The sequence below is a fragment of the Anomaloglossus baeobatrachus genome, chromosome 1 (genome assembly GCF_048569485.1).
Source record: "Anomaloglossus baeobatrachus isolate aAnoBae1 chromosome 1, aAnoBae1.hap1, whole genome shotgun sequence".
In the NCBI taxonomy this organism is placed as follows: domain Eukaryota; kingdom Metazoa; phylum Chordata; class Amphibia; order Anura; family Aromobatidae; genus Anomaloglossus; species Anomaloglossus baeobatrachus.
This window is the reverse complement of record NC_134353.1, coordinates 390,159,653-390,184,823: the sequence shown is the minus strand read 5'-3', so window position 1 is coordinate 390,184,823 and position 25,171 is coordinate 390,159,653. Positions and strand designations below refer to the sequence as shown.

The 25,171-nt window shown below is 47.6% G+C and overlaps 1 protein-coding gene across 15 annotated transcripts in view; it reads left to right on the top strand.

Annotated features, from left to right (window-relative positions):
* Nucleotides 1–1,737: 1,737 nt before the first annotated feature.
* ADGRL3 (adhesion G protein-coupled receptor L3) overlaps nucleotides 1,738–25,171 on the top strand; it is a 1,180,558-nt gene continuing 1,157,124 nt past the window's right edge. For 7 of the 15 annotated variants that reach the window (XM_075352552.1, XM_075352546.1, XM_075352551.1 and 4 more), the window contains exon 1: nucleotides 1,743–2,338. The gene's annotated coding sequence lies outside the window, so the exon portion shown is untranslated. Of the gene's footprint in view, nucleotides 2,339–25,171 lie in introns of all 15 variants that reach the window. The other 8 variants (XM_075352554.1, XM_075352542.1, XM_075352545.1 and 5 more) reach the window with 3 other exon arrangements.

Below are 25,171 nucleotides of genomic sequence, written 5' to 3'. Positions count from 1 at the left end.
GGACTACCGTTGGGCAACCACAGGAGTCAAGAACATTTACAAAGGTGCAGGGAAAGACAGCCACCATCAGCCGTCCGGGGAGAGCACAACAGCAACACTGCAGCCGGCTGCGGGACCCATCCATCTGGCTGTTTTGGTTTACCAGAGACTTTGTCAGTGATTGTCTGAGTGAGTACACCAGTGCCGTCAGGCACTGCGCCGCGTTGTCCCTGCAACCCTGCACCCGAGCCATCCGGCCTCCCCGTTACACCATCGGGCCCCGGGATCACCTACCCCTGCCCACGGAGGGGACAACATCTCAGCTGCACCCTACCATCTCTCCCGGGATTCCCGTTACCAGCAGCGGTGGTGCCATTATCACCACGACCCGTGGGTGGCGTCACGAACAATCTCCCTAACCAATCCACCTCCCTTTTCACTCATGGGTGAGGAGCGCTGCTCGAGTCCCCGGGTCCGGTCCACCGCTCGAGCCACCGAGCAGCAGCAGCAGAAGCCCCGGACCTGAGCGTGGCGAGCGCGTCCCCTCCGCCCGCGACACTCGCAATGCCTCTGATGAACCAGCCCATGGCTCGCAATACCTCTGATGACCCAGTCCATTGCTTGCAATGCCTCTGATGATCCAGTCCATGGCTCACAATGCCTCTGATGACCCAGTCCATGGCTCACAATGCCACTTATGACCCAGCCCATAGCTTGCAATGCCTCTGATGAACCAGCCAATGGCTCGCAATACCTCTGATGACCCAGTCCATTGCTTGCAATGCCTCTGATGACCCAGTTCATGGCTCGCAATGCCACTCCTGACCCAGCCCATGGCTCGTAATGCCTCTGATCAACCAGCCCATGGCTCACAATGCCTCTGATGAACCAGCCCATGGCTCGCAATGCCTCTGATGACCCAGCCCATGGCTCGCAATGCCTCTGACCCAGCCCATGGCTTGCAATGCCACTCATGACCCAGCCCATGGATCGCAATGCCTCTGATGACCCAGCCCATGGCTAGCAAAGCCTCTGATGACCCAGTCCACTGCTTGCAATGTCTCTGATGACCCAGCCCATGGCTCGCAATGCCACTCATGACCCAGCCCATGGCACGTAATGCCTCTGATGAACCAGCCCATGGCTCGCAATGCCTCTGATGAACCAGCCCATGGCTCGCAATGCCTCTGATGACCCAGCCCATGGCTCGCAATGCCTCTGACCCAGCCCATGGCTTGCAATGCCACTCATGACGCAGCCCATGGATCGCAATGCCTCTGATGACCCAGCCCATGGCTAGCAAAGCCACTGATGACCCAGTCCACTGCTTGCAATGTCTCTGATGACCCAGCCCATGGCTCGCAATGCCTCTGATGAACCAGCCCATGGCTTGCAATGCCTCTGATGAACCAGCCCATGGCTCGCAATGCCTCTGATGAACCAGCCCATGGCTCGCAATGCCTCTGATGAACCAGCCCATGGCTCGCAATGCCTCTGATGAACCAGCCCATGGCTCGCAATGCCTCTGACCCAGCCCACTGCTCGCAATGTCTGTGATGATCCAGCCCACGGCTGCAATGATCGGCCGCTTATTCATTAGCCAGGTCTGTGACAGCGGTGAGAAACGTCTGGGAAGCCGCGCACCGCGCATGCTCCGTCCTGCAGCCCCCCGCTGTCATTAGCCGTGTGATGAAGCTGGCTCGCATGTTCAGTGATGGAGCATGTCGCTGCGGCCGCTGCGTGCTAGGGGGCGCTGCTGCTCACTATTGACATCCAGCTTCCCCTCCCCCTCCCTCTGTGCTTATTCTGTCTTTCTTGTGACAGGTTAGCTGCAGGCTTCTGCTCGTTTGCCTTCGCGAGGCTGGATCAGCTGAATTTCCTCCTTAATATATGGCTCCTCGTTAAATCCTCGTTGGGGGAGAAGGCATCGCTCGCTCCCGTCCAGACTCCGCTATGGCTAGTGGCGTATTCCAGCACTGACAGTCGGATGATGGTTTGTGAAGCCAATCACGACATCTGGGCGAAGCATCGTGACAATGAAGGCGCAGGATTTCTAGGTGGTACACAGACCTGGGCATCTTCCGCATCTTCCGCCAGCTGCCAATAGACAAAGGCTCGGGTCCATGTCTGCCTCCGCTCCATTCATGGCACTGCTGCAGTTGTGTCCCCCTCTGGATTAATGATGCTCTTTCTTCCGTCCTGATTTCCTTTTTATCACTGTCATCGGAGGAAAAGAGAGCGGAAAAGAGAGCGGCCCTGGAGAGCATCGTCCTCATCCGCAGCGATCGTGGCTTCCATCACACCCGCCCTGGAGGGTGATCGAAACCTCCATTCCTAAGCTGCAATGCTTCCCCACAAGGTAATGACATCACCGAAGACCCCCATTACATGCTCCACTGTCATTCATTCATTCGGGAGCCGAGCACTGCTCTGCACACCTAGGCACATACATGTACCGATGGGCACAGGTGGCCAAGGTGCGAGGGCTTAGCCTAGGCTTGGTGCTGGGGTTCCAGCAGGCAGGATTAGCATTCATTTGCTATTCTTTGTCTGCCTTGTGTTACTATAGAGCTTGTTGTCATCATCACACCTCCCACTTTTTATCTGCACTGTAGTGATAAAGAATGTGGGAGGGAAGAGGCTGATCACAGCCAATGCTGCACAGAAGTATGGCTGGAGGGAGATTGGACTAGGGAAATAGATTGCTTCCTGTTTAGTTCATGGATTTCCAAATATTGAGAAGAGATGTGGCCCCTGATGGGGCTGGATGCAGCTGTCTGGGGTGTCCATCATGTGGAGGAGATGGGACAGAGGATCATGGAAAAGCCAGGCATTGCTGTGCAGAAGATACCCCAGCATAGCTTCCAAGCTGGGAATATATAGAAGAGCATAGGCAGAGGATGGATCACCTGAAGAAATGCCTTGTATCAAGATACCCAAATACCTTAGCTATGATGTAGCCCTGGCTCATCCACCCTCTCACCCCCACCATCCTCATCTAGGCCCATGCCAATTTCTATAAAGAACTGGACAATCAGATCAGATAGATAGATACATAGATAGATAGATAGATAGATAGAGGGATAGATAGATAGATAGATACATAGATAGATAGATAGATACATAGATAGATAGATAGATAGATAGATAGATAGATGGATAATAGATAGATAGATAGATAATAGATAGATATATAGATAGATAGATAGATACATGATAGATAGATGATAGATAGATAGCTAGATAGATCGATAGATACATGATAGATAGATAACCAGATAAAGGATAAATAGATAGAAAGATAGACAGATAGATAGAGGATAGATAGATAGATAGAGGATAGATAGATAGATAGAGGATAGATAGATAGAGGATAGATAGATAGATAGAGGATAGATAGATAGATAGATAGATAGATAGATAGAGGATAGATAGATAGATAGATAGATAGAGGGATAGATACATGATAGATAGATAGATAGATAGATAGATAGATAGATAGAGGATAGATAGATAGATAGATAGATAGAGGGATAGATACATGATAGATAGATAGATAGATAGATAGATAGAGGATAGATAGATAGATAGAGGAACACACACATAGATAGATAGATAAATAAATAGAGGATAGATAGATAAAAGCATAGATAGAGGGATAGAAGCATAGATAGATAGATAGATAGATAGATAATAGATAGATAGATAGATAGATAGATAGCGGGATAGATAGATAGATAGATGGATAGATGGAGAGATAGATAGATAGATAGATAGCGGGATAGATAGATACATGGATAGATAGATAGATAGATAGATAGATAGATGGATAGATAGACAGATAGATAGATGGATAGAGGGATAGATAGATAGATAGATAGAAGCATAGATAGATAGATAGATAATAGATAGATAGATAGACAGATAGATAGATGGATAGAGGGATAGATAGATAGATAGATGGATAGATGGAGAGATAGATAGATAGATAGATAGCGGGATAGATAGATACATGGATAGATAGATAGATAGATAGATAGATAGATGGATAGATAGACAGATAGATAGATGGATAGAGGGATAGATAGATAGATAGATAGAAGCATAGATAGATAGATAGATAGATATATAGAAGTATGCACAGATAGATAGATACATGATAGAGGGATAGATAGATATATAATAGATAGATAGATACCATAGACAGAGGGGATGTTTTCGTTAGATAGATGGATGGATAGATTAATAGATGATAAATAGATATATTGATATATTGATAGATAAGTAGCTAGATGATAGAAAGATAGCTAATGGATAGAGATAAAGATCTTTTTTTTTACTGTAAATTGAATTGCTTTTTTTTTTTTACAGTATTAACATATGTATATATTGTTCCTGCAAAAAACAATAACAATTAGAGTTTTTATATATATATATATATATATGCACATATATATATATATATATTATATTATGCATACTTTATTTACTGTAATTGTTTTTTTTTACCGTATCAATATACTTTTACAGTGTTTTTATATAATATAATGCTATAATACTATATATTATTAGTGCTAATAATGCTATAATAATAATAATAGTGCTATAATGCTATAATACTATATATATTAGCTACACGTTTTTTTAACTGTAATTTGTATTATTTTCACAATATTAATAAAGCTCCTCTACAAGACTCAAAGACTTAAGATGTTGAATTCGGTTTGTTACAAGAAAAGAATAAAAAAGGGGGGAATAAATATCACAAGATAAGAGGGTAGGAAAGGAAAGGGGGACTGGGGCAGGAGAGATCAGGATGGAGAAGTCCTATGCTTTAGCTTCCCCTTGTGGGTGGTCCTCTAGGATGTGCCTGTAGATCGCTCATCTGAAAAGTTGCCTACAGAATAAATTCTGCGTAGAATCTTCTTGTCTTACCTTCGTAAGCATAGCAACAAAAGTGTAGCGTTCTTTCATGCATCCTCATGCACACGGTATACTGTTGCTATCCATCTTGGGTGAAGGCAATCTCCAGTGCAGGTCTCCACACAGGGAAGATTATCTGAATGGCGGTGCTGTACCATTAGAAAAGCCTCCTTTGCCTATTCGGATTGGTAGGTGTCCCGTGTCCACAGTCATTAGTCTACTTTAAAGCTGTGTTCACATGGAGCTTAGGTATTTGTGAAAATTCCAAGGTAGAATTTCAAGAGAATCTTCTGCAGAAATCTGATGCAGGTCTTGGATTTCTTCCATGGATTTGCAGATTAATCTGCTCTCAGCACTTGGTTTAGTCTGATTCAAACCACATTGAACTTTTTAACAAGTTTCCCAGTGACAATTCTCTAATCCACAGCGATATGAGCGGCAATAGAGGTTTCTTACTAAAAACGTTTTTATTTTGTATTATTTCATGCAAATTTAGTAAAAACATGAAAAAAATAAAGAGAAAATTCCCACACTGACCATCCCATAATGGAGCAATCAGTATGGCTGAAAGCATCAGGTAGTTTTTTTAAGCCAACATTAGGACCAAATGCATGATAAATGAGAAATATTGAATAAATAACTTATATTACCACTATATTTTTGGCTTTGAGTATGTTCACATGAAGATTCTGCCAAATTGTGTCTATTAGGAATTCTCTCAGGATCCCTAAAAGTGGGATATGGAGAGGACCACAATGAAGTCCTGAATCATGCACAATTGGTCTTCAGTTGAGTTTTTTGTATCCATCATTGAAGTTGGAATTTTTGTTTTTTAACTTCAAAGATGGAGAAGGCAAGAGATTAGTCAGTATCAATTTTTACCATCAGAATTTGGACAGAGTTTCTTCAGATTTTCCTCAAATGACAAATAAATGAAGATTTCTCGACCTTCTCATATCCAAAGGTCTGTAAAAAATGGACAGAACATGGGTGGCATCTAAGTGCTACCTGATTTTTTCCCACATAGACTCGCATTGGTGAGAGTGATCTGACGCAAAGATCAAAATCAGATATGACTAAGTGCTTTCTATGAAAAACACACAGCACTCACAAGCAAAAAACTAACATCTGAGTGGGCCCTTAGGGTGTGCTCACACAAGGTTTTTCAGTGTGATTCTGCTCTCATATGCACACAAAGAAGGGCTTAGGGAACTATGGCTCTGTGCAAACATTGCTTTTTTAATGCTTTTTTTCATGCTTTTTTTTTTTTTGCAGATTTTAATCAATACTCCATTAAAAACGCATCTCAGCAAAATCTATGAGACTCGTGACTTGCTGTGCACAAGCTGCTTCTTTTTTCCTTGCAGATTTTGTTGCAGAAAAAAAGCAGCATTTTTTCTGTGTTTCTATAATTCCCTGCAATGTTTTATCAGTACAGGGGATTATATCTGTACAGTTCGCCTCACATACCATGCATACAGCATGGTCTGTGAGGCAATCCATAGCTCAGTAACCCGGGGTCATTATGGTGATGACTCAGGGTTGCCATGGCAGCAATCCAGTCCCTGTGATCGCATTAAAGGGATGTGATCGCCAGGGAGAGGTAAGCGATTCCTTTCCCTGCCTCCTGAATGATGTGATCGCATTGATCGCAGAAATGAGGGAGTTAAACTGCCGGAAGCGGAGTGTGCACCATTCTAGGCAGTGAGAACTGAGTCACTTCTGTAACATCAACCAGAGACCCGGCTGCGATTCCCATTACTTAAAAAAAAAAAAAGTATTTGAAAAAACGTACAAACACAATAAAAAATTTGCAATTTTTCAGGTGTTTTTTTCCTGCCAAAACATGGTTTTTTACATGCAGAAAATCTGTACACAAAAAAGCAACGTGTGCACATAGCCTTAAGGTATGTTCATACTCAGAGGCTGGCTGGCAAGTTTTGGCTAGGGGGCAATTATAATGCACTGGCCAATAATTGCGGCAACCCAGCTTTAGCTTGCTTATCTCTGGCCACTACATTAAAGCAGCAGAGGTGAAAAGCTTTCAAAATAATGGTATCTGTGAAATAGATATGGGAACAGAACAGAGCTTACTGCATTGATACAGGAGCAGAACGGAACTTACTACATATGTGCCGCCCCCGTGCCAGCAGCCGGCGCTGCTCGGATCTGGGCCTTCAGGGGTGGTGGCTCAAGGGTCTCCAGACCCAGGGGTCTCGCGGACACGCCGAATAAATGGGGGGATGTACAGTGCCTACAAGTAGTATTCAACCCCCTGCAGATTTATGGTGCAAATAGCATTAAAATTATTATTTTTATTCAACAATTAAAATAAATATTTTACAAATCCATATAAATATTAGGCATTATACCATAACCTTATTTATATATGACATAGGATTTAGATACAATTTTGCACTGTGCACTTTGTCATATATTAGGGATTGAGTTTTTAAGTTATCTTGGCATTATGCACTTTATTTTCCTAGTAAAACCGCTGCTATAATTTATGGGACATTTTTTCCTGCCTAATATTTATATGGATTTGTAAAATATTTATTTTAATTGTTGAATAAAAATAATAATTTGAATGCTATTTGCACCATAATTCCCTTTATTTATTTAATTCTAACGAATTTTTTATCTGAAGGTATTTTTGATATTTATTGAAATTTAATGGTGATATTTATACGGAAATTTTGATTATTATCCCCTGCAGATTTAGCAGGTTTACACATTCGGAATTAACTTGGCATTGTGACATTTGGACTGTAGATCAGCCTGGAAGTGTGAAATGCACTGCAGCAAAAAAGAATGTTATTTCTTTTTTTTATTTTTTTTTTAAATTGTGAAAAGTTTATTCAGAGGGTCATTTATTATTCAACCCCTCAATCCACCAGAATTCTGTTTGGTTCCCCTAAAGTATTAAGAAATATTTCAGGCACAAAGAACAATGAGTTTCACATGTTTGGATTAATTATCTCTTTTTCCAGCCTTTTCTGACTAATTAAGACCCTCCCCAAACTTGTGAACAGCACTCATACTTGGTCAACATGGGAAAGACAAAGGAGCATTCCAAGGCCATCAGAGACAAGATCGTGGAGGTTCACAAGGCTGGCAAGGGGTACAAAACCCTTTCCAAGGAGTTGGGCCTACCTGTCTCCACTGTTGGGAGCATCATCCGGAAGTGGAAGGCTTATGGAACTACTGTTAGCCTTCCACGGCCTGGACAGCCTTTGAAAGTTTCCACCCGTGCCGAGGCCAGGTTTGTCCGAAGAGTCAAGGCTAACCCAAGGACAACAAGGAAGGAGCTCCGGGAAGATCTCATGGCAGTGGGGACATTGGTTTCAGTCAATACCATAAGTAACGTACTCCACCGCAATGGTCTCCGTTCCAGACGAGCCCGTAAGGTACCTTTACTTTCAAAGCGTCATGTCAAGGCTCGTTTACAGTTTGCTCATGATCACTTGGAGGACTCTGAGACAGACTGGTTCAAAGTTCTCTGGTCTGATGAGACCAAGATCGAGATCTTTGGTGCCAACCACACACGTGACGTTTGGAGACTGGATGGCACTGCATACGACCCCAAGAATACCATCCCTACAGTCAAGCATGGTGGTGGCAGCATCATGCTGTGGGGCTGTTTCTCAGCCAAGGGACCTGGCCATCTGGTCCGCATCCATGGGAAGATGGATAGCACGACCTACCTGGAGATTTTGGCCAAGAACCTCCGCTCCTCCATCAAGGATCTTAAGATGGGTCGTCATTTCATCTTCCAACAAGACAACGACCCAAAGCACACAGCCAAGAAAACCAAGGTCTGGTTCAAGAGGGAAAAAATCAAGGTGATGCAGTGGCCTAGTCAGTCTCCTGACCTTAACCCAATTGAAAACTTGTGGAAGGAGCTCAAGATTAAAGTCCACATGAGACACCCAAAGAACCTAGATAACTTGGAGAAGATCTGCATGGAGGAGTGGGCCAAGATAACTCCAGAGACCTGTGCCGGCCTGATTAGGTCTTATAAAAGACGATTATTAGCTGTAATTGCAAACAAGGGTTATTCCACAAAATATTAAACCTAGGGGTTGAATAATAATTGACCCACACTTTTATGTTGAAAATTTATTAAAATTTAACTGAGCAACATAACTTGTTGGTTTGTAACATTTATGCATCTGCTAATAAATTCTGCTCTTGTTTGAAGTTTGCAGGCTCTAACTTATTTGCATCTTATCAAACCTGCTAAATCTGCAGGGGGTTGAATACTACTTGTAGGCACTGTATATGTACGGACTGGGCAATATTAAGTTCGTGACGCCACCCACGGTGTGTGATGAGGTGGGACACCACCGCTGCTGTTACGGGGCACCCGGGGGAGATGTTGTGCAGCAAGTTGTTAACCCCTCTGTGGGTAGGGATGGTGGTCCCGGGAACCGGTTGGTGTGTGCAGGGGATGGCGACCGCAGGGGGTGCTGGTGTACTCACTGTTAGTAAAACACACAAGTCTCTGGTAAACCAAGGTGATGGTGGCCGGTGCCCCGGCCGGTTGCATTCTGGTCCCCCACCCGGCTGGTGGTCTCTATCCTTTTCCTGCACTGCTGTGTGTAAGGTGGACTTTCCTAGTGTGAAACTCAGGAGTCCGCTCCCGGCTGGATGTTACCTAAGGAGCCGTGCCTGCAGACGCTGGCCTGTGGGATCTATGGGCCCTGGCGGTGACCTCTTATCCCTAATCGGTGGGCTGTTGTCTTCTATGAGCGACTTTGGGTGGGACAGGACCTCTAGTCCTGGCCTCAATCGGTTAATTAACCAGTTCCAGTAGGTTCTGATCTTGGCTTCAGGGTCCTAGTACCTCCCTTTGTTCTCCGGTTTCCGGGTCAGTTCCCCATGTCAGTACCAGCAGGCTACAACCCCGTCCCGGTCCACCTCGGTTCCACCGAGCCGTCTTCCCGTCTCCTGCTGATGAAGACCACCGTCTGCCTCCTAGCCAAAGGCACCAGGGCTCCAACCCTGGCACCTGTCAGTGAACTTCTCCTACTGCTGGGACTACACTTAGCCCCAGCCCACACTCCTCTCCACACTGAACTTCAGACTAAAAACTGCCTGTTTTCCCGCCCCGGGCTGTCTAGACCCCTGGGTGGGCGTGTCCCAACTGCCTGGTTACGCCCACTGGTGTGTCTATCTTTCCCTAACGGGGGGTTACTAGGGTTTTCTGGTTGGCTGTATGTTTCCTAATGAGGAAACGGTGATGTCCGGGGCCTAACTGTGACTACCTGGTTTTTGCGAGGGTGTCACACATAGATGAGGGAACAGAATGGAGCTTACTGCATAGATACAGGAACAGATTGACACTTACTACATAGATACAGGAACAGAATAGTGCTTACTGCATTGAAACAATAACAGAACTGAGCTTACTACATAGATACAGGAACAGAACCAAACTTACTAAATGTATACAAGCAAAGAACCAAGCTTACTACATTGATACAGGAACAGAACGGAGCTTACTAACTTAGATACGTAAACTAAACCGAGATTACTACATAGATAAAGGAGCAGAACTGAGCTTACTACATAAATACAAGAGCAGAACTGAGCTTACTACATTGATACAGGAGCAGAACAGAGCTTATTAACATACAAGTGCATTTCAATAAATTAGAATATCATCAAAAAGTTAATTTATTTCAGTAATTCAATATGAAAAGGGAGACACATATATAGAGTCATTACAATTTCAAGTGTTTATTTCTGTTAATGTTGTTATACTGTAGTTAATGTTGATTATCGCTTACAGACAGTTAAAACCCAAAAGTCATTATTTCAGAAAATTAGAATAATTACCACAAAACACCTGCAAAGGCTTCCTAAACATGTAAAATAGTCCCTTAATCTGGTTCAGTACGCTACATAATCCTGGGGAAGACTGCTGACATGACAGATGTCCAAAAAGCAGTCATTGATACCCATAAGGAGGGTAAGCCACAAAAGGTCATTGCTAAAGAAGCTGGCTGTTCACAGAGTGCTGTATCAAGCATATTAATAGAAAGTTGAGTGGAAGGAAAATGTGTGGTAGAAAAAGGTGCACAAGCAACTGGGATACCCGCAGCCTTGATAGGATTGTTAAAAAAAAGGCCATTCAAATATTTGGGGGAGATTCACAAGGAGTTAACTGCTGATTCAAGAGCCACCACACACAGATGTATCCAGGACATGGGCTACAACTGTCACATTCAGAAATGAGCATGCTATATAGATACAGGAGCAGAACCGAGTTTAATACGTGAATACAGGAGCAGAACTAAGCTTACTGCATAGATATGGGAAGAGAACCGAGCTTGCTGCATATAAACGGGAACACAGCTGAGCTTGCTATTTAAATACAGGAACAGAACTGAGCTTACCACATTGATACATAAGAAGAACCAAGCTTACTGTATAAATATAGGAACATAACCAAGCTGACTACATTGATACAGGAGCAGAACCGAACTCAGTGCATACATATAGGAACCAAACTGGGCTAAAGGGGGCTTTACACGCTACGACATTGCTAATGCGAAGTCGTTGGGGTCACGGAATTGGTGACGCACATCCGGCCGCATTAGCGATGCCGTTGCGTGTGACACCTATGAGCGATTTTGCATCGTCGCAAAAATGTGCAAAATCGCTCATCGGTGACATGGGGGGGTCAATTCTCAAATATCGTTACTGCAGCAGTAACGAGGTTGTTCCTCATTCCTGCGGCAGCACACATCGATCCGTGTGACGCCGCAGGAACGAGGAAGCTCTCCTTACCTGCCTCCCGGCCGCTATGTTTAAGGAAGTAGGTGGGCGGGATGTTATGTCCCGCTCATCTCCGCCCCTTCGCTTGTATTGGGCGGCGGTTCAGTGACGCAGCTGTGACATCGCTGTGATGCTGAACGAACCGGCCCCTTAGAAAGGAGGCGGTTCGCCGGTCACAGCGACGTCGCCGGGCAGGTAAGTACGTGTCACGGGTCTGGGCGATGTTGTGCGGCACGGGCAGCGATTTTCCCATGTCGCACAACAGATGGGGGCGGGTACCCACGCTAGCGATATCAGTACCGATATCGCAGCGTGTAAAGCCCGCTTTACTACATTGATATGGGAATAGAACCCAGCTTACTGCATAGATACAGGAACAAAATCACTTACTACAGAGATGTGAGAATAAAAAGTCTGTGGATTGAAAATTGCAAATTATTTTCAGAGCTCTGCCTAATTCATCAAACAACAAGTTGCGTTGGCAAAAACAAAATACTATACTAAAGTTATAGAGTAAGGCCCTTTTGCATATCACCTTTAAATAAAAACTTTTGGAAACTTTATTTTCATCTTCAAAAAATGTATTCTGATTTTGTTTTAGATCAGCTGTTTTCACACTCTCTGCACTCATCACATCACCTCTTCTTATGCAGTTTGCTTACTTACAATCACAGCCCAACCTTTCTCTTTTCCTTTTCTCAATTGAAACGATGAAACAAGCAGAAAAGAAAGTGGGTGGCATGTGATTATCTCTATGCACATTGCATATGGAGCCGTGATCTGACAAGTGCAGAGAGTGTGAAATCAGCCGAATCCTAATAGTGCATTAAATAATGTTAGGAGTCAGAGTGAAATCCTGCAAGTACACTGGACACCTCTTTAAAAGGAATTTATCACCTCAATAAATGCTATTTATCTGCAGCTATAGGGTTAATCTGCAGGTAAATAGCGTTTAAAGCCTGGTTTAGCCAGCTTACTAGAAAAGCGTTGGCTACTGGGCGTAAATTAAGTTTTATTCCCCCTGCTACCACTCTGCTTCATCTCATGGGGACGGTACAAGGAGATATTACAGTCCCGCTTACTACAAGTGAGCATGCTGTGATAATGTCCCGGCTCTTTGTGACATCCTCTAAAGAGCCCAGCTTCATAGAGCAACCAATATGGCAGCAACACATGGCAACCCATCAGAAACTTGCAACTGCACCACAGGGGGCTGATTTGAGCTGCTGAGTGCATGCAACGGCTATCTAAATGCCGCTGACAATGATTGATTGACAAGGGAATTTAAGTACTGTGATCACTGGTGTTACAGATAGATGCCGGTTATGTATCACAGCCAACATCTGCCTGGTATAGAGTGAGCTCAGCTCCTGAACCTTCTCCATACACACACATCTGTATAGTGAGGTACGTTAAGGTGTACGAAGGGGTTAATTTCACTTGTCTGTTCCTAAACTTGGAAAGACAAATGTAAATCTGTGACACAAATGTGAATGAGCATTTGTAGGTTTAGTAAATATGATCCAAACATACAAATGTTGTTACATACCACAATACACCATTACATACACACATCTTACAAAAATGCACATGTGTCGCCCAGGGAAAGTACTCGGTCCCGGGCAGTGTATCACTGGGGAATGTCACTTTGGTGGCCGTTGCCCGGTCCCGTGCCCTGGGTGCTTTTTTTAATGGGGAGTATTTACAGGGTAGGTTAAAGTAATTTGTGTGATGACACCTGCGGGTTGCGGTTAATATGGGGGAACCGCCGCTGCTGGATTGGTTACTCGTAGGACTGGTGGTAATGGCAGCTGAGGTGGTAGGCCCTCCGCAGGTAGGGCTGAGACCAGGGAGCTGTATGGTGGAAGTGCCTACTGTGCAGGTATTTGCCAGGCCGTATGAAATTGTCGCCTGACCTAGGGTCCTGTGCCCCGAGCATGCTCTGGTTCCAGTGGTACTCGGGTGTACCTGCCCTGGCGACCACTCTCCTGTGCCCCGAGTCACCGTTTACACGACCCAGCTCTCAGGCACCTCTCTCCACTTTCACTACTTACTCAGACTGCCTGTTGTCCCCTCCCACCAGGTTGTCTAGTCCCTCTGTTTTGGCTCCACCCTCTAGTGGCCATCCTCTTGTGTCTAACTAGCCAGTTACTTCTGGTGTGGAGTGGTAAGTATAATTTTGGTGTGTGTAGGTGTTGCTGGCACTGGTGTTCCAGGTTCCAGGTGAGGTGAGGGTGCAGTTCCTAGTAGTGCCCTGAGTAGCTCAGGGGTGCTACATTCTCCCTTGGTGAAACACAGCACATCCTCAGGCTGTAAAGAGAATAAAGTGATTTATTAACATATAAGAAAAACATAACTTTGTTCCCGCACAGGGGAGGCTTTACTTTTAACGTTGCATGAGCATTCCCCCATCAGCCCATCACCGAAAGGTCCTGAACCCAGTACCCTCTAAGGAGGCAGGTCACCGGTCCCTTTGGTGACCAGGTCTGGGCTAGCTCTTTCCAAGACCTTTCCGCCAACCTTCCTCTCCTTGGTGCCGGTATTAGTGTCCTGATGGCAAGGGTTGCTCTGGCAGGCACACTTGGTGCAACTTATTTACATGTAAGGTTTTTGGCTGCTGCCAGTGTTTCGCACCCGTGCCAGCAGCCGGGCTGCTCGGATCCGGATCCGCAGTGTGGCTTGAGAGATTCTACCGGACCCGGGGAGCTGCCACGACAAAGGGACAGTCAGGCCCCCAAACGCTTCCCACTACGGGGACCCAACCACACTGAGAGTGCGGGGACAGAGCAATCGAGTCATCAACTAGCACTGGAATTACAGGGACCTGAACCAGCCATTCATGGGTCCAGAGTGAGTAGAGACTGTTAATTACAACCCCGGTGTGGCCTCCCTTATTCCGGCACTAGGTCCTAGGTCGCAGACAGTGGTTTGGACCTAAAGGAGTCGGACCCCCGGTCGCAGGGGATTGAGGCTAGGTGCCATGACCGGTCTTGGTAGATGGTCAGCAGCCTGGGCCTAATCGCCGGTCTGGGGCCAAAGGCACGACAGGGTACATGGAGCCTAGGTCAGGGAGAAGCTTCAGGCAACCCGGCAATTAACCTGAGAACGGGGCCTTTATGGACTGTTCCCACCAGCTCCAGAATCGGGGCACTAGCGCAACGAGGGGGATAGGGCTTTCCTAGCAAGCAGCCCACTGAAATCCCAAGCATGAGCCCTGAGAGGAGGCTCCTTCACTTAGCCACAGTGGGGAGCGGGGCCCGGATAGCTCCAAGCTACCGGACCACAACGGACACTCTAAAATCTAGTGCCAGGAGGCAGGTTACAGACCACCAGCAGCACTGCAGGGGACAGGACCCGGACGAGCTCCCCTTCAGATGCAGCGGCATTCAGAGACTTGGTTTACTCTGTTGTCAGCGTCTGCTTCATTGCTGAGTGAGTACCTGACTGACCCCTGCACTGTGTCCCTGCATCACCAATCAGAGTCCCGGGGCCTACCCCTACCCATGGAGGGCAACGTCACCTAGCTGCCCCACTCCATCACCCTGGGTACTCCCAACAGCAGCGGCGGTACTCCCAATTACCACACACCACGGGTGGCGTCACAAACTATACCAAATCCCCTGTACATACTCCCTTTTACATTTGAGTGTGGCCCCTAAGCCCCTGGGTCCGGAGACCCTCGAGCCACGAATGAACACTACCCCCGGATCCGAGTGGTTCGATCCGCTGCTGGAGCAGCACACCTCAAATTTCTGGCGTCGCGAACAGGATACAAACTGGGCCCACAAACCTGGGTGACGTGCGCCTTGAAAAGCAAAACTGCGTGTCAAAAGTCCAGTTCCTGCCATTTTCCGCCATTTTCCGCCATCTTTGGCACCAAAAGGCCATCTTCTGGACCAAAAGCACGCAAAGCCGAAGCCCCGCCCTTCGTCCTGAGAGTTTGCCCGGAACCTGAAGTTCCCAGAGGGCCCCAGCGCAGCAGTGAGTGGCTGGCGAAAACCGAGGGGGCGTGACGGCATGTAACAGCGGAACTGGAGCAGGGATGCCAGGACTCTGCCATAAAGTTCCTGGGCACCGCAGAGGGAAGATATCGGAGAAGCATGACTGCTCAGCCAAGGATGCTGCTCCTGGTACAGCTGCCTGGATCAAGATGCGGAGGGCGGCTGTGGCGGTGCGGGCCCGAGAGAGAGAAGCCATGCGCGTGGAGCTGGTAAGAAAAAACCCAGCTCCGGTTGACCCGGCCAATGCGGCCGCGGAGTCCAGTCTGCCCCCTGCCACCGTCATCACCCTGGCGCCTTCGCCCCTGACCACAGCTGACCCTGAGATACTGCCCGCAACACCGACAGCGGATTCCTCAACTCCCGCTGAAGACGACCAGATTGCAACTCCTGATCAGATTGTCCCGGTGATAATAGACTCAGAGATGGAAGAAGGAGATTCAGGTTCCAGCACTCCAGAGGCTGCCTGGATGCCACACTTTGGAGAAAACGGCTATAGGATGTCCCTGTCGTCCCGGGCAATACAAAAATTGGAGATAATGGAGGTGGAAGAAGAGTCCACTTCAGATGAAGAGATCCCAGCCAATACCATTGATGTGGTAGTGCCCATATGCCGTCACTGTGGTTTACCAGGGCACTTTGCTAGAGTGTGTCCAGGAGGTGCCCAACGTTAAAGGGACCGGAGCCTGCAAGTTTATTAAAGTGTTGTGTGGACTGTCACCTTTGTTGAACGTTCTCCAGTGTTCCAAATGGAGGAGGCTGTCGGTGATCGGCTAAAGGGTCCCTGATGGAAGGTGACAGGAAAGTTATGCTGCAATTAAACTGCGCCTTCCTTGTTGAAGCTTTTTCCACCCTTTCTAATAGGGAAAATACCATCAGAGCCTTGGACGATGCAGTGCTGGTAGACGGCACCAGGAGGCCCCGGTGGGGGTTGGCGCAAAAGGGCAACGACTACCAGGTTGCTCAGGACTGTTACCAGAGTCATCCTTTTAAATCCGGGACTTTAACCCTGTCACGGACCCCAAGTAGGAATGCAGAGGGTCAGATTTGTTTGGGTGGAGGGTTAATGGAATCCGGGACGTTGGAACTGGACTGTCGCAGGAAGGGGCTGCAACAGAGCAGGTTGAGCCCCGCTACCAATACAACCGGTAGCGTTCCACTGTTTTTATAAAAGATGAACTCTAAAGAGGGCTTTACACGCAACAACATTGCTAACGAGATGTCATTGGGGTCACGGAATTTGTGACGCACATCCGGCCTCGTTAGCAACGTTGTTGCGTGTGAAATGCAGAAACGACCGTTAACGATCAAAAATACTCACCATATCATTGATCGTTGACACGTCGTTCTAATCTCAAATATCGTTGCTGCTGCAGGTATGATGTTGTTCGTCATTCCTGAGGCAGCACATATCGCTATGTGTGACACCGCAGGAACGAGGAACATCACCGTACCTGCGGCCGCCCGCAATGAGGAAGGAAGGAGGTGGGCGGGATGTTCCGCCCGCTCATCTCCGCCCCTCCGCTTCTATTGGGCGGCCGCTTAGTGACGCCGCTATGACGCCGAACGAACCTCTCCTTTAGAAAGGAGGCAGTTTGCTGGACACAGCAACGTCGCTAGGCAGGTAAGTATGTGTGACGGGTGTTAGCGATGTTGTGCGCCACGGGCAGTGATTTGTCCGTGACGTACAACCGACGGGGGCGGGTGGTTTCACCAGCGACATCGCTAGCGATGTCGCTGTGTGTAAAGTGCCCTTTAAGTTAGTGAAACGTTGAAGTAAATTTGCCTCCCTTATGTGGGATGAAAAATAAAAATGTTATTCCTTTTTACCTTTACAGTTTAAAAAAATAAAAATAAACCTCTGGATGTCCTGTAGCTCGAGGACGAGCTACGTTTAACCAAGGGGGAATGTGACACCCCTGGACTATTCAGGTCGTCACAGGGTACTGCACAAACTATCCTATCCTTGCAGTATTCAACCCCTCATGGTTCTGGGTCTCTATCCTGCAGTGTTGCTTCCATCAGCATTCACAAATCCTAGTGACACCTTGCACCACACCTGTCAGGCACACCAGTGGGCTGCTTAAGCAGGAATAGGGCAGTCCACCTAGGGGTCAGACAGAGTGGTGGGAGGGGGGAAGTCAGCGAGGTAGGAAGTGCAGAGCAAAGCTGACAGGCAGAACAGAAGTAGCTCCCAGTGAGTGAGGAGCTGGGATAAGGAGCTCCCCAGAGAGAAGTTGGCTCCAGGGGAGCGAAGTGAGAGTAAGCTGGGAGTTGGAGCTCCCAGAGGAGAAAAGTCCTAGGTCACAGACGGTGGTTTGGACCTAAAAGAGTCAGACCGGTCACAGGGATTGATGCTAGGTGCCAGGACCGGTCTTGGTGGATGGTCAGCAGCCTGAGCCTAATCACCAGTCTGAGGCCAAAAGCACGACGGGGTACATGGACCCTAGGTCAGGGAGAAGCTTCAGGCAACCTGGCAATTAACCTGATGAGAACGGGGCCTTTATGGCCTGTTACCACCAGCTCCAGAATCGGGGCACTAGCGCAACGAGGGGGATAGGGCTTTCCTAGCAAGCAGCCCACTAAAATCCCAAGCGTGAGCCCTGAGAGCAGGCTCCTTCACCTAGCAATAGTGGGGAGCAGGGCCCGGATAACTCCAAGCTACCGGACCACAACGGACACTCTAAAATCTAGTGCCAGGAGGCAGGTTACAGACCACCAGCAGCACTGCAGGGGACAGGACTTGGACGAGCTCCCCTTGAGAGGCAGTGGCATTCAGAGACTTGGTTTACCCTATTGTCAGCGTCTGCTTCATTGCTGAGTGAGTACCCAACTGACCCCTGCACTGTGTCCCCGCATCACCATCCAGAGTTCCGGGGCCTACCCCTACCCATGGAGGGCAACGTCACCTAGCTGCCCCACTCCATCACCCTGGGTACTCCCAACAGCAGCGGCGGTACTCCAAATTATCGCACACTATGGGTGGCGTCATGAACTATACCAAATCTCCTGTACATACTCTCTTTTACATTTGAGTGTGGCCCCTAAGCCCTCGGGTCCGAAGACCCTCGAGCCATGAACGGACACTTCCCCCGGTTCCGAGCGGTTTGATCAGCTGCTGGACCAGAACACATACACTGCACACATGGTACACAGACATGCACACACACGGTATGCAGAGATGCACACATACAATATGTAGACAGGGGCACATGGTTTGCAGACATGCACATGTGTTTCGCCCGGGGACCAGGGGTACTCAGATCCGGGCCACAGAGTCACTTCTGCGGGTATCACGGTGGCGTGACCCGGTCTGTGATCCCAGGCTCCACAGTAAAAGGGGGTTTTGTTAGGGGAGATTGTCCGTGAAGATGGTGAACTTGGCTGATGCCAGATAGTGCTTGAAGCGTTCAGTCACTGCCCAAACAATAGCGAGGAACTCCAGCTTGAAGGAACTGTAGTTTTCTGGATTTCTTTCTGTGGGCCGAAGCTTCCTACTGGCGTACGCTATCACCCTCTCTCTGCCTCCCTGTACCTGGGACAGAACTGCTCCCAGTCCCACGTTGCTGGCGTCTGTATACAGTACAAACGGTTGGCTGTAGTCAGGGTAGGCCAGAATTTCTTCTCCCGTGAGAGCCCCTTTCAGCCGGACAAAGGATGTTTCTAGTTGGCTGCTCCATTCAAATGGAGGGCTCTGCTTCTTAGCCTGCTTTGGCTGGCCCACCAGGAGATCTTGAAGGGGCGCTGCTATCTTGGTGAAACCATCAATGAACCTTCGGTAGTAGCCCACCAGTCCAAGGAACTGCCGCACCTCCTTCACTGTGGTGGGTCTTGGCCAGTCCTTGATTACAGTGACTTTCTCCGGATCAGGTGCCACACCTTCTGCGCTGACCACATGACCCAGGTACTGTACCTTTGAAAGTTGACTCGCCCACCCCAGGGCTATGGGACACCGGGCAGAACTGGTCCGGTGATAGTCAGTGGTGGCTGGGCCCGGCTCCGTGGCCCTGGTGGGTGTCAGTAAAATATGTGGCTTGAAGTAATAAAGTTTGTGTTCGTGACGCCACCTGTGGTCTGCGGCTATGAAGCCGCCGCTGCGGTGTAAGGCCTCCGGGGGTGATGATGTGGCAGCAATGTTGGTACTGCTCCCCACAGGTGGAGCAATGCCCGGGGCGCTGTTGGTGCTTGTGAGAGTTGTGCGGCTAACACGGTGCAGGGCCGACAGGCAATGAAAGAATCAGGCATAAACAACAGTCTCTTTACCTTTTCCTCTTTTACTCCGAACACAGTCCAGTCCTGGGAGACCGTTACAGGTGGTGATGGGGAATCCGGTCGGCCTGGAAGTACTTGGGGTGATCTTTCTGGCCAGCTGAGTATGAGGCCTACTCCTGTGCTTTTCTTTGTTATCATAGGACCCTGCTTCTCTGAATCCAGCAATGGCCCTCTTTGCTGCTGGGACTGATGGTACGTCCCTTGCCCTCTGTAGCAGGCTGCGCAGGCCCTCTCTCTGGTGCTTCTCTGCTGGAGTCCACACTGGGCCTCGATGCTGCAGCTGTACCTTTGGGATGTTTGGGCCAGGGGCTTGCAGCTCTCCTGCCCTTCGGATTCGGCTACCAGGGAATATGTTTAAGCCCTGGTGGCCACAGACTCCGATGTCCGAGTCTCTCCGCTGCCTCTCAGCTACTCCTGCTTCTCTGGACCAAGCTTCTCTAGCTCCAGGCCCCAGATTCACAGGACAGCTCACTCTGCGTCTGTTCACTTCTACTGCTCCCTACAGACTAACTACTACTTCCTCCCTTCAGCCAGACTTAAGGAATGCTCCCTGAAGTTCCAGGTTCAGAGCTCCCCCTGCTGGCCGGAGGGAGAACTGTGTTGGGTGTTAACTTACTGGCCAATAGATCTCCCAATTACCTCCAGGCTCAGCATTAACCCTTTGGGAGGGCAATGCTGTTGTGGCGACCAGGTCCTGGGGCGCCACACATGCAGACACCCACATACACAAACTTACACAGATATGTACACATACAGGCATATGTACATATGCATATTTGAAGACACATTCACAAAAATACATATAAACAGACATAACTATGTACATAGTCATATACACTGACATACATAGATATACACATCCTACATACACACAAACACTGACACAATAGAGATATTTTTAATATGGGGAAGACGGCAGCAAGCCTCCATGTCTTTTATCCAGCTCCTCCCAGGCATGTGACAATGCAGGGTGTGCTGTTTGCTAGCTGTCCCTTTAACAGACACTGGTCACGCATAGTGCACTGGGCAGCTGTGTCTGCTTGCAGTGACGCTATTGGGCCGATACTGTTTAGGTGCCGGCCTGACCGCATAACAACTAGCATGCCCTGCCTTAGGCCAAAAACACACTTCCGCATAAAAAACGTACGTGTCTCACGTTCTGTTTTTCGGGTCCGTGTTCCGTTTTTTAGGAGCGTTTCTCCCGTACGTATGAGATCCGTGTGATGGCGTATGCTCTCCGTGTGTACGTGTGGAATGTCCGTATTGGCATAAAATACGTACGTATGCAATCTGTGTGCTGTCCGTTTTTAGAGGTCCGCATTCTTAGGCTATGTGCGCACGTTGCGTAAATACATGCAGTTACGCTGCGCTTTGTAGCGCAGCGTAACTGCATGCGTCCTGCGTCCCCTGCACAGTCTATGGAGATTGTGCAGGGGCCGTGCGCACGTGGCGTTTTAGAGCGCAGCGCTTCGGCTACTGCCGAAGCGCTGCGTAAAAAGAAGTTACATGTCACTTCTTCCGTGCGCTTTGCCGGCAGCTCCTGCTATGTCTATGGCAGGAGCTGCAGGCAGAGCGCATGGAATCAGCTTCACTACGGACATTTCTGCAGCGATTTAAAGCGCACATGTGCTCTTCAGATCGCTGCAGAAATTTCTGCAGTGAACTGTACGCAACGTGCGCACATAGCCTTACCCAAATAACGTTGTTAATCCTTCATCATGAGATCCTGGTGTTGTTAATTGGTCAATTTCCATCCCTCATCGGTGGATAAGGTTTTAAAACATTTCAAATCATTGTTTTTAGGCTCTTCCACTCATTAGACTGACTCCAAAATGTCTCTCTCCAATGAAGCAACCATGTATTTGCTATGGTTGATATCTAGGAGATTTGGGGTTAGGAGACATATGCTTGAATATGAACCGCCTGTTGAAAAAAGGATGTGTCAAGCTAAGGAAGACGCATGGCCATTTTAATATTCTTTATGGAGAAATGCGCAAATTTCCACCTAAATTTTAAGCATACTGCCATATAACCATAACGTCCTTTGACAACATCCTTGGCCTTGTGCATCACCAATTGAAACATCAGGACATTTGACAATTGACCTGATAGATTGGAAACAAGTGTTGCTGATGTTTGGATTAAGAACGCACACGGACGATACGTGCTGAACACGGACATGCTACGTGTGCCGTCCGTGCAGGCACGGACCCATAGACTTTAGTGGGTCCGTGCCTGCGTGTTGACGGCCAAAAATGGGCATGTCGTCCGTGCGGGAAAACACACACACGTACTTACCACACGGACACATGTTCCGTGTGATTTTACGCGTGTGTGCCATCACCCATAGTGTAACATTGGTCAACATGTCTCTGTGTCTCCGGTACGTGCAAAAACGTACCAAACACGTACCGGAGGCACGGATGTGTGTTGCGGGCCTTACAGTGCACAGTACATGGTCATGTCTGTTAAAATGACAGCTATCAAGCAACGCACCCTGCACAGCCACATGATGGCTGTGCACAGCAGATAGGGGAGCAGGCCTGAGGGCATCTGTCCCTCTACCCAGTGGTAAGCCCGCCCCTGTTCGCACTGCATCTTTTTATGGCAGATAAAGCATCTGTTTTTACAAGGAAGATTCTTCAGGAATTGTTCATTTTTTCTGGTGTTCTTTCGGCTTTTTGTAATTTTGAACAGGGTATTTTTTTGCATCCTTCATTTGTTTCCTGAAGTGTTTTTCATTGACACAGTTCTGAATTTTTTAACCTCTTCACCCCCGAGCCTGTTTTCATCTTCCTGGCCAGGCCAATTTTTTCAATTCTGACCAGTATTACTTTATGAGGCAATAACTGTAAAACGCTTCAGTGGATTCTGGTGATTCTGAGACTGAGTTTATCGTGACATATTATACTTCATGATAGTGGTAAATTTAAAATGATATTTCTTGTGTTTATTTGTGAAAATATCATAAATTTGGCAAATATTTCACAATTTTTTGCCTTTAAACGAGAGAGTTATGTCACACAAAATAGTCCTTAAATAACATTTCCACATGTCTACTTTACATCAGCACAATTTTTTAAACAAAATTTTATTTTGTTAAGAAATTAGAAGGGTTCAAAGTCTATTAGTAATTTCTCATTTCTCCCCACAAATTTACAAAACCATTTTTTAGGGACCATTTTAGGAACCATTTTTCTTAGGCACATTTGAATTAACTTTGAAGGGCCTAGGTGACAGAAAATACCCAAAAGTGACACCATTCTAAAAAACGCACACCTCACATTGCTCAGAACCACATCCAAGAAGCTTATTAACCCTTCAGGTGCTTCATAGAAACCAAAGAAATGTGGAAGGAAAAACATTTCCTACAAAAATGTTACTTTGTTCCAAATTTTGCATGGTCACAAAGGTAACAGGAGAAAATGGACTGTACTATTTATTTTTGCAATTTCGCTTGAGTAGGGATGAGTGGACCCATGGATGTTCGGGTTCGCTGGGTTCTGCCGGACTTTAGTTAAAAGTTTGGATAGGTTCTCAAACGTTAACAAAACTTGACTCCGGACCCCGAATCCTATAAAGGTCAATGGAGACCTGAACTTCTGTGCTGTAAAATGGTTGCAGTAAGGGCTGGGGTTAAGGCGGCGTCACATGCGACGATATATCGTGTGATCGCCAGAGCGATCGCACCCGCCCCCGTCGTTTGTGTGTCACGGGCAATTAGTTGCTCATGGCGCACAAAGTCTTTAATCCCCGTCACACGTGTTTACCTCCCTAACGACGTCGCTGTGGGCGGCGAACATCCTCTTCCTGAAGGGGGAGGGACAATTCGGCATCACAGCAACATCACACAGCGGCCGCCCTATAGAAGCGGAGGGGTGGAGATGAGCGGGACGTAACATCATGCCCACCTCCTTCCTTTCGCATTCCCGGCGGGACACAGGTAAGCTGTGTTCGTCGTTCCCGGGGTGTCACACGTAGCGATGTGTGCTGCCTCGGGAATGATAAACAACCGGCGCACAGAAGGAGGAACGATATTATGAAAATGAACGACGTGTCAACAAGCAACGATAAGGTATTTTGCTCGTTAACAGTCGTTCGGAGATGTCACACGCTACGACATCTCTAACGATGCCGGATGTGCGTCACAAACTTCGTGACCCTGCCGACATATCGTTAGATATATCGTAGCGGGTGACGGGGCCTTTAGTGGGCTGCACAAGGAAGCAAAATGGGGCTATCAGCAGGACAATTTCCCTGCCAACATATGTGGATAGGGAAATGACTTAAAGGGGTTCTGTCACCATGGCAATCATAGTTACATAGGAAGTAAATGAATAAACTAAAAATTTTTAGAGCAACCTCACAGAGATGGATTTCAGAGCTCCCCCACATAGTAACTGTCACGCCCCGGGGCAGTCATGCTGCTCAGATCCGGCCAGTCCGTGGCTTGAGAGGTACTGGATATGGGGCACCGTCGACCAGTTTTAAATGAAAAATAAAAATAAAATAAAAGTCCGACTACGCCACTCACAGTTCGGTTTGCAGCCAGGGATAGTAGGGCCGCCGCTGCAGGTTCCCACTGGGGATGATGGATGGCGGCAGCATGGATGGTGGACCCCTCCGCGAGCAGGGCTTTTCCCCTGGGGTAGGTGAAGGGTTAACGTGGAGGCGTGTGGCAATAAGTCAGTGCAGACAGAGGTGGTAGTTTGATGGTGTTTACTCACTGCTTCGACGCTCTAAGACGTTCTGGATTCCAGCTGCGCCCGAGTCCTGATGGCTGTGCCTGCCAACCTGGTGCCACTCTCCGCCGGTGGACTATTTAAGGGAATATGTCCCGGTCCCCTCTTTGCTGCTAATGCCTTGGACGTTAGTGGTGGCAGAGGAGTCTTGTAAACCCACCCGCCTGGCAGAGTTAACAGATGGCTTGAAGTCCTGGTCTGTTCTGGGATCTGCAACCTGTGCGTGCAAAGTACTGTGAGCCCTGGATATCCACCCCACAGAATACCTCTGTCCTTCGAGCTTGCTCTCTCGCTCTGCAGCTACTTTCCCCCTCTGAGTGGCTGTTATTTCTCCTCAGGTCTTTGCAGTGTCTTTACTACCACTCCGTCAACTTTCTTACTCCTCACTTTCCTTTCTGTGTCTCAAGAGTTTCTGGTCTGTCTTGACACACTTTCTCTTTCCCTGTCTACTGCAGACTAACTAGCTACACT